This window comes from Malus domestica, chromosome 02, assembly GCF_042453785.1.
Source record: "Malus domestica chromosome 02, GDT2T_hap1".
In the NCBI taxonomy this organism is placed as follows: Eukaryota; Viridiplantae; Streptophyta; class Magnoliopsida; order Rosales; family Rosaceae; genus Malus; species Malus domestica.
In genome coordinates, this window is record NC_091662.1 from 21,458,816 (window position 1) to 21,469,834 (window position 11,019).

Below are 11,019 nucleotides of genomic sequence, written 5' to 3' on the forward strand. Positions count from 1 at the left end.
TTCACCAATAAAAGTATCCATTTACATATACTGATGTTGCATTATAGACAGTGGATGTATATGGGTACGTAATTAATATGAACATATTCTTTTTAAAGTGAAAATATTTTAAGCTTCTCAAGCATTTTTACAGCATCTTGGCATGAAACTTCTGGTATGCTTTTAGAGTTTAGTTGTTTCTCTTTTTCCAATGAACATCTTGGAAATTGACGTGCTCTACTACTAATGTAGGTTTTTTTTAACGACGCCCTCTAGCTATTAAGTAATAACCTCTTTATAATAATAAAATTGAGTAGGTCCCAACATAATGAGTATATATAGAAGCTTTACTCTATATATATTACTTTACATATATCACACACATGCCCTAGTGTCTCTCTGTGTGAGCCGGTTAAAGATAAGCTAAAACTTGGTAAATCTCATTAGTTTTCAGTGAACATTGGACTGAGTAACATGGTTTATTTTTTTCCTTTTCACCTACAAAGGGAATACTATTTACACACTGATATGCGGCATGCTTCAAACTTAATTAAGAGTGTATTGAGTGAATTTCATTGCTCTTGGATTCGGTTTAGATATATGCTGTACGTCTTTTGGTTACAATTTGAATGCTTGCAGTGCCTTTGAGACCAAGAATCCAAGGTCATGGTTCTGACAGTTGGATTCTCTCGATCGCTCACTTCTTCTTCACGATGACTACGTTCACTTTGATTCTTACTTTGTCTGAAGCAAAACTCCATTGCCCCATGAAGTCAAGGTATATTTTCTCACTTTAAGTTTATTTTCTACTGGGTACATGTGTAGTATTTCCTTGCCATCATATAAAACATTCCAATTTCTTAACATGGGAAAGTTCTAAACGAATGATGTTGGAGATTTAAAGTATTTTGTGTGATCCAAGCAAGCAATTGATTTTTCTCTCGCCATTTCTGCACTTAATGTCATCAGCTTCACTCATTTTCTTCTCATGCACACCTCTGTTTAATTATATCTTCAACTCGAGCCAGCAGAACCCACCAAATGCTATACTCATCAAATATTGGATTGTCCAGAAAATTTGAGGGGCAAGTTGGGGGAACAAAGCCATTTTCAAGAACGGTGAACAATTGAGGAACAATGGGAATTTCTTATCCACGAAATGGGCTTTATCAAAAGGCAAAGTATAGTCATTTTCAGACTTAGGGATTAACTTGTCAATTATTTAGAAGAGGTGGAAGTATTGCCCTCCACAAATTAGGGCAACCACACAAATTAAAGTTTTGCCCTAGGTATGAGTAGTTTTCAACCCAAATAAAACCATGACCCATATTTACCAATGCAGAATTTATTTGTTCATATTTTAATAAGTTTAGTGAGATTTAAAGGGCATTTTGCATGGTGAGTTCTAATGCAAAACAAGCATGCTCTCCACGAAGATGTCAAAATCTATGCAACTAGCAAGTATGGTCCTGATCTTTAGGTCTCTATGTTGCCCAATTTGGATGAAGAGATGTAACGAACACAAGCAAGTAATAGTGGAAAACAGTTCCTTTAAAAATATATTTTATTTTTTCATTAAAATCAAATGCAATCCCCTCTTGGATTGACCTGCCGGTCCTGCATGCTCTCCATTCTTGCCCATGTCATTTCGACAGCTGAAAGCAGATTCCATGAGAGGCAAGGGAGGCAAAGATAGAAAGACAGAGAGAGACCCATCTAAGGGGTGGTTTGGGAGTGAGGTGCTTAAAAAAAAAGCACCCATGAAAAAAAGCTGTGAGGGTTTTAGGTGTTTGGTAAACTGAAAAAAAGAAGGCTTATTTTGGAAGTTGCTATGAGAATAAGCTGAAATCAAAGGAAAAAGCTGAAGCTACTATTTGCAGCTTTGGAAAACTGCCTTTTTTTCAAAGCACACGGAGCTCCAGTGCTCCTTTAATGAAAAGACCCACTATCAACTGCTTTTTTTTCCAAAAGCACTTTTACAAAAATGTTTACCAAACACTCTGCTGATTTATTTCACAACCGCTTATTCTCACAGCACAGCTGCTTATTCTCACAGCAGTTTTTTTTCAAAGCACATCAATACCAAACCAGCCCTAAGCATCTTGCTAGACATGGAGGCCCATAAAGTAACACACTTTTTTTCTTGTTGTACAAGAGAGAAAATCAACCTTTGGAAAGTATAATGATGATAAACAACTTTTTATTAAGGAATTGAGGTAAGCACTTTTGTCTTGGAGAAGCCTCATCCTAGGAGCGAGGGATTTTTTCAGTTATTTTGAAAGAACAAAGATATGCTAAAGCCCCCCCCCCCCCCCTTCTCTCTCTCAAAGTTATTTGGCAGCTTTTGTCCTCTTCAAAGTTTCAATAAGTTGCGTAGGACACAACATAAAGCTTAATTGAACAGCCCATGCATAAGTATTTTCAATCAATACGAAGCCACCATCAAATCTTGTAGAGGTTATTACAAAATGCATGTAGAAAACCAGTGAGACCCCACTATAGATGGTTAAAGAATATGTTGAATGTGTACGAGCAAGAATTATATATCTCACACATACATTTCCTCTTCAAATGGGATTGAAATTAGTGAAGAAGTTTTAGATTTTAGTTTTCACATTTTTTTTTCTAGAGATAAAGATAAAATATATTAAAAAGTAGGAATAAAAAATGGAGAGAGAAATGATGGAGAAATGAAAAGAGTGCATAATGACTTTACTGGAGTGTTAATAACAGTTAGTTCTCACCATCTATTTTTCCACCATTCATCTCTTTTCTCCAAACTAGAAAAAATAACTTACATGTTTTTCTAAATCATGAATAGTACGACAGTTGAAATCATTTTTCTCTTCTAGTTATTTCTGCATGCATATCCCTAAGCCTTCTTCACCAATTGTGTCATTCACGGCTCTCAAACGAATCTCATCAAATTGCTACTTCCTTAGTTGCAAAGAAATGAGCTGAGCCATGAATTCTAAATACTACTATTTGCTATACTTCAAGTAAAAATAGGCATAATAAAGGAAAAAGAATTGTAAAGATTTTTCTTTTAAATTTATAAAAGAACAATAAAAGAGAAGACAAGAAGCCAGTGACAAAACCATGTGAGCATCCAAAGCAAATGGCTAAGAAAAGTAATGAAAAGAAAAGCAAAAGTTGGAATGAGGTGGAAGATGGAGTGGGGTTTGAGATATATGTATGGAAGGGGTGCATATGTCTGCTTAAGAAAAGTTAGGGTTTTGCAAATCAGACAATCTTATTAGCTTCTGTCACTCTCATAACTTTTATAGATGCTTGCCCACCATGCATATCTCCTCCAACTCTCCCTCTTTGCTTCATTCTTTTTAATCTTCTCTCTTTAGTTTTCTATCTTTTATCTCTTTTTCTTATTTTTTTTATTAGTCAGCTTGGATACAACGCATTCTTTGCATCCCACACATTTTCTTTCGTGCCCGAGCCTCAAAAAGTAAGCACTCATATGTTTGTCAAAAGCCACTAAATGGTAGGCCATATCAATAACAAAACACAAACACTCATGCATTAGTTTCTCTCTCTCTCTCTAATATTTGGTGGTGTTCTGGCTCCACAAAGCTCTGCATGGATGAGTTGACTACAACCTTTCTTCTTGTATGGAACTCTCATCCAACTAGCTAGGTCAACCCGACGTTGATCGCTTCTCATGTCACTTTCATGCTTTATTTATTTATTTTTTTATGCCATTTGTTTGGGGTATTAACTTATTAGATTTGGTTGGTTTGTTTTTTTTTTTTTGGAAAAAAAAAGGACCTCATAAAATTATTCTGTTCATATAAAATCACATATGCAAGTTTTGTGTTTAATAATTTACAAAACGTTTCTAATGGGTGGAAAATTAACCTGAAATCCTATGCATGCATGAGGTGTGTGTGCACGTGTTTGTAAATCATAACTATATTTATTGTTGACAAAGTAAATATTTCAGCCATTTGTAGTCCTTAATAAAATTTTAACCTAAGAACATTCTCAAACAAAATAAAAATTGAGTGTTGCTATACAGCAATAAAAGACACAACATATGAGCCCTATAAATATCTGTCGAGACACTCATATCTTGAAATGGTGGTTGCCAACTTGGCCTAATAGCTGATGCATAATTGATGACAACTTTCTTCAACTATTTGATGATCTAAGTAAGCCTTTTGTTTTCTCTTTGTTCTTGACAAATTTGATGATCTAAGCTATATTACTCTCATCTTAGACGTGGTTAAATATTTTATAGATTAACAGCTAGTTAAGCCGTCCCATAATACAGCAAAACTACAGTCTAATAACATTCTTAGTAAGTGAGAGGCTCAGTTTTAATTTTCACCAAACTTGTATTCAAAACAAATTATTATGATTGACTCATTATGTAGCTTAACCTAATCCCATCCCCTTAGTATAAACATTATCATGACTACCAAATTTGAATGATAAGAGATCTGCAATCGGTTTTAAAAGTATAAATTGTGATAGTTTGAATTCACAATCAATGTTAACCGAACAGCTTATAGTGGTGTACAGATAAACGCAAATGCTACCAGATAAAAAGTAAGATGCTTAAGCACCATTGTTAAAACCAGTAAAAAAAATTCATGGTTAATTGGGATGTAAAATAGTATTTACCTTGGCAAGCAAGCATATATTATATGTCCAGTCCAGCTAGAAATTAGGTCACGAACATAAATAAAATTGGTACCAAGAGAAATATTGAATTGAATGGATTGATTGATTTCATTGCGTAACACCCTTCATATATACATTGCAAGCCTTTGGTTAAAAGGATTGGGATTCGTAGAACTGGTAATTAAGCATAAGCGTGTCCGAATGCAGGCAAATATCAGCTTCAATTTAATTTAATAATGTGATTCAAATTCGCCTTTGACGAGAAATCGAACCTAAAATCTCTCACTTACAAGTAAAGAAGAATACCACTCGACTGTAATACTAAGTGGCAGACAAATTATATACAAATTGATCGCTAAAGAATGATGCAATGTATCTTATCTTTCACTACAACAATACACACGAAAAAAATAAAACCACGAGAATATCCCCCCTGTTTTATCTGTCATCACAATGGGCCTTAGTCGACATAAATATACAAAAAAAATCAATATACAAAAATAATCAACAAGGATTCATGTTACCACTGACACTAGGTACCAAGATTGAAGTACAAGCAATGCTGTGTAACTCGAAACAGCGTATATGGACACTCCTCAGAGTATACTATGCAGTATGGCGAGGATTATGACCGCCCCGGTGACGTCAAGAAAATGTAACCTCAAGTCTCTTACAAGCGATGAGAAACATCATTTTAGTGCATCTAGATCAGAATAAAACTAAGACTCAGAAAATCTCAAGCTCCGTCTCTGGGATAATTAAAGGAAAGGAATCCTCAATCATCACTCCAACAAGCTTGCAGATTAGAACATAGATGCTAACCAAAACTCTTCAACCTTAGTTTTGCTTTGTATAGTTTCTTTATACATCTCGATCAGCGACGACAATATTTCTATCAAACCCCATACATTGGCAAGAACGTTTTGACAAAGGAGCATGCAAGTGCACCTGTGAACATGCAACTGTACATTCTATCTAATATTCCACCTGAATTAAGTGACAAATACCATATGAGTGGCATGCCATCGCAATCTTCAAGGGAGTGATATTACTTGAGAGAAGACGGAAAATATAAAAGCATAACCTGCATGACAGACCTATATCTCATGTAAAACTATGCTACACGGAAGCCAAAGCAGTAGTGGAATACTAGGTAAAGAGAGACTGCAGGAGGCCATAGAAAGACTGCGTAGAAACACCGCTTGAATCAACACAGCAGTAAGCAGGTATGAAGAATATGTAATGCAATCAACAAAGATAACCAATAGATTTTGAGTTAAAAACTTTTTCTAGCATTCATGGTCAATTGTCCATGTCCCATATTCTAAGCTACAATTATAACTGTAGAAGAAGATGGGTATAAATCATATATCCCCAACTAGGTAAAGAGAGAGAAATGAAAATATTATTATATGGATTAAAAAGCAATAACATTAGGGGTTGACGAGTTGGAGAAGACGAGGCATCCAGCAAGGGAGTTTTTTGAGAGCTAAGGTCTTATGTAAGACTCTTAAATGAGGACAGTTTCATCCTTGGCCGTCAGATAAAAATGGAGGACTGAGATACTGAGTGAAGGAAGATCATCTTAATAAGTCCCAAGTCATTCGGACATGATCTAACATGTAACAGCTGCAAAACAGCACCCCCCCCCCCCCCTCCTTTAAGTACCCTACTTGAGGACTTCTGTATTGATCTTTAGATCATATTCAAATTTTTGAAATACATTTCACCCACTATGAACTAATTTGCATCTCATCAGTCCATATATGACCTAAAATGAGCTGCAAATCCTCAAATTGTTCTCAGCTCTCAGAAGAACACTAGTGTGAGTATATTGTTAGGATTTGGCTCATCATTCGTTAGATTCCTATTTTGTTTAGGGTTGTATAAGGAAAGCTAAACATGCACATACTTTTGTCCTACAGAATAACTTTTCTTGTACAATTAGATTAAGAATTTTCGAAGCAGAAATGGAGTAGGAATGTAAGTGTACTTCCTATCCCAAATAGAATAGGAATCCTATTCAGTAAATAGGTGTGTAAGCCACACCATATACTTATAAATAGGGTGCGGCAAGAGGCAAAAAACACGAGAAAACATAGAGACAGCCGAGAAAGTTAGAGGGATTGGTTCTAGGGTTTACAAAAGTACTGTTTGCTCTATTACTAATTCACAGAAGCCATGATTTCTCTACGCAGAGAAATAACAACTGAATGTAGGTTCTGCCAAACCAGTATAAATCTTGTGTGTTTCTCGTTATTTTCTATTTGCTATGTTTAGTCTATTGTCGTATACATCACAGAACAAGCTCCATAAGGGAGTTGGAATTATAACATATATATACCAATAAGTAGCTTTTAAATAAACACAGAATAGAATGAAACATTCTTGAAATAATTTTCATCAACTAATAGAAAATGCATGACTTTAGCACAAGAGTAATCATTGGCTGAAAGGCATTACCATGTCCCAGTATTAGTGATCCAGAGTCCTTAACACCCGCATCACGTTTGATCATTGATTCGGTAAGATCACCAAAGACAGACGCAAAAAAATTGAGAAGCACAAAAGCTATAGTGCTGAAAACAATAAAAAAAAATGCACATTGAACATACTTTCAAGCTGTACAGAGCTAAAGATTTCACTGGATAGGAGTGAATACCTTAGCAAAGATTTTGGCCAGCAAAAAATCCTCGATAACACAACAGAAGTGGCTATACAACCACCCAGGCCTACAATAGTTCCTTCCCACATCTTCTTTGGACTAACACTAGTCAGTGGCGTCCTACCAAATGCCTGCATGTACACAACTATATCAAGAATTTATTACAGGCATGGGACCAACAAATACCCTGAAACAAGGAAGTCCTTCGCAGTATGTCACTGGAAAATAAAACTTCTTGCATCTTGAAATTTTAGATGACTTATCCAGCTTCTCATATTAATTGCCAAAATTACTGTTTTCTCCAAAACTGAGATAGCTGGATACCAAAAAAGGAAAAATTCTTTCAAATAAGTTTCAGGCAGAGTGAGACATTAAAAAACTAAAACTTGCTTTGTCGGATTAGAAAATTTTCTGGAAAGTACCTATACACCTTCACAGAGATGGAAAGCAATCAGTTGGAAAAAGGTTAAAGTGCACATACAATTTTCACACATGTATAACCCAAGAATTGTTAGTCATCACTTGTGTTCCCAAAGATCAAATCATGACAGTTTCCAAATTCATGCTTCAATTTCTTTAGAGGTATATTCATCATCAAAATTGGATTGTTTATTCCACAGGGATTTTATAACTGCTTGTTGACAACATCTTGGAGCCACTCTAAACTATATTTGCATAAGATTGGAGGCAATAATACCTTGAGTCCCCTTCTATTGATGGATCCCTCAAATAAGCTCTTTTGAGGGACGTTTTCTAAGGCCCATTCTACATTGTAGTTCAACGATCTAATTGGGACAAAATAAATAGAAAAACATGGTGTTTTTGGTAAACACTAAAATGATCAACAATTAATCAGTGGTTCTATGCCTTTTGATTTCGTTGATTTTTCGCAAAGATGGCAGGTAAACCTTAAAAATGGAGAGTTCCAATTGTTAATTTTTGTTTCAAGGTGGGACTTAAAAATGTGTTCCTTAAATAACTGGGGGACAATCTTTAAAAGAAAATTGCCACATGCAATAACAACAGTTCTATAAAGAACTTGATATCAAAGGAAGATGTACTTTTTAAATTAAAAAATTTTAAATAAAAAATTAAGAAGAGAGAAGATAGATGTGATGCATAGATACCTTGCCACCCACAAAGGCATAAGTGTCGGCTGCAATAATGCTACTGAAAGAAATCAAGGTAGCCACAAGACCAACAGTCCAATGTGCTTGCCCACCAAGAAGAATGGGCCATGCTGCTCCAATTCCTACCAAAGAACAAACTAATTAGAAACCAAAGCTTGACGTAGAGCAAATAAACTCCGGTTCCCATCCATCCCACAAATTTTCATTACAAAAATGTAAGCCCAACTGCTTACTAGTGTTCAAGGCTGGTGCTGCTAGACCACATCAAAGCTTAACCCAAAAACAAGGAAGATAAATACAATAAAATAGCCCAAACATAGTGCTGCTAAGCTGTGCAAAGCGAGGATTTCCTCTCTGTAAAAGCAATGCTATAGCAACAAAAAAGGAAGCAGAGGTCACTGAAACATCAATCTGACTGCAATACCTGCCCACACATCAGAAGATCTAATCATAATTCAACCGGGATCACCTATCCCAAGCTGAAGTTCATGCCTACATATTAATTATTAAGACAAATGTTTTGATTCAAAGTTAAAATATTTAAAAACAAAGATGAATGAAAAAGCGTCTATTGAAGCAACAAATAAACACTTATGCAAGTTTCAGACAACACTACCATTCTAACAATTCCTATACCATTCAAGCACCTTCCATAATAACACAAGTTTTAACTAGAATGAAAGAACTAAAATTCCCAATGAATGAAAGAGTAAATGGAAAAGCCGACCTCCACAGCCATATTCAAACTAATTGAAGTGATAACCATAGGGTTTCAATCTAATACACATTAAACAAATCCCTGCAATGATAAATGGAATGTGCTGAGACCTGTAAATTGGTAAAAACCTACTTTACATATTAAAGTTTTACTCTTTTTCCACATTTTCTTAAAACCAGTACCCCCACCCCAGTAAAAAAATAGTTTCTTGTGCAGGAACATGGTTTCTATTAAAATTTCTCAAGAAAAAAGGACTTAGATACTAACTACAATTTTATTTCCAGCTTCCAATGCGTATGCACAAAAGGTAATAATAATGTATAAATCAACACAAGAGGAAAGTGATGAAGTATTATAAAAGAAATTCTGTACTTGAGGGACATTACGGATCTTACAAGGTTACTAGGGGCATGAGAGCACAAAATTACAGAGCAAACTCGTGATACGTATTGAGGTGGAGGTGTCATTCCTTCAGTAATTCCGCAACTTCTAACCAATTCAAAGTACTCACGTGCACCAATAAAAACAGCTGCTGCCACAGCGGCTGCAAATACCCATCCTCCAGCCAACACAACAACGCCAACCGATAACCCAATGCCAAGTCCAAAGAAAATTCTTTTCTTCAACTGACTTGCTTTCTGTTGATGCTCTGAGACCACATCCTCGTTTGATGACAATTTATGGCCTTTGTGGACTTCCTACAACATACCCAATTCAGCACATTGCTTCAAGAGAACATGCAACTTCTCAAAAGAAAACAGAAATGTGTTAGTTCGAGAATATTTTCACCCACACGACAAAACTATTTCTAGATCACTTACGAAATCATGTATATACCACGACACTGCATCAATATGATAACTTCCTATGCTGTGTATTTCATTCTTCAATACCCTTTAAAAGACCTCACATTCACAACACTACCTATTCAACGAACCTTTGAAGTTCTTAGCATTCAGTCTCTTACCGCCATTACCATTCTTACGGTCCTATTATGCCCAATCGTCCAACAAAATTACCAATAAGGTGCCAAAAAAAACGGAATAGATTAAATCACACTCGTCCAATGGCAATCAATGCGGTGTCAAGGAAATATGCACTCTGCAAAAATTTCCTAATTTCAATCTTTTCTGTAACTACCAACCACTCATAGCCACTAAAGAAAGTTCCTTTTAAGCGCCAAAACCACAACTCACAATCAAATTCACCTCCACCTTAATTTTTAATCTAATTCGCCAAAATGCCACTCATAATCACAGCAAAACCAAAAATGCACAACAAAAAAAAGAATCAAACTTCGTCCTTTTTGTTTCTTTTTCTCCAGTACCTGATCGGCATTGTCATCCCCAAGATGCTCCGGCTCCGCCCGAGCCACAGCCGTAATTACACGGCGGCGCGCAAAAATTCCATTCTGGCCTAGCCCCAGCAGGCCTTTATTCCCATCGAACAAGAGATCCAAATTACCCAATTTCGCCGACGGACGATTAAAAACTAGGGTTCTTAAAGGTAAGGGACGGCAGGGACAGGAGCAAAGAGAAGGGAGGGGGAGTGGGAGTGGACTGCACCGGTGGCATTGGGAAAACGACGTCGTTGCCATGAGGGGTTGTGAATTTTTTTTTTTTTGGGGGGGGGGGTGTGTGCGCATTTTTTTAGGGACTGGATGCTGAGATTTAACAAGACCATGTTGATTGCGATTTTGTGGGTGCTGCAGAGAGTGCCGCGCCACCGATATAGAAACGGAATAAGATTCTCTCCCTTCTATTTTCATCTCATTCCCTTCTTTTCTCTCACATTTTACCTTTTGTCTTATTATCTTTATAAAAAAATTAATATGAAATATTACCGTGATTTAATCTTAAGGGTAAATTTTTGTTTACTACTCTCAT

General features: G+C 36.0%; 1 pseudogene; it reads right to left on the reverse strand.

Annotated features, from left to right (window-relative positions):
• Positions 1 to 4,822: 4,822 nt before the first annotated feature.
• LOC103434701 (phosphatidate cytidylyltransferase 4, chloroplastic-like) lies at positions 4,823 to 10,751 on the reverse strand (annotated as a pseudogene).
• Between the last annotated feature and the right edge of the window lie 268 nt (positions 10,752 to 11,019).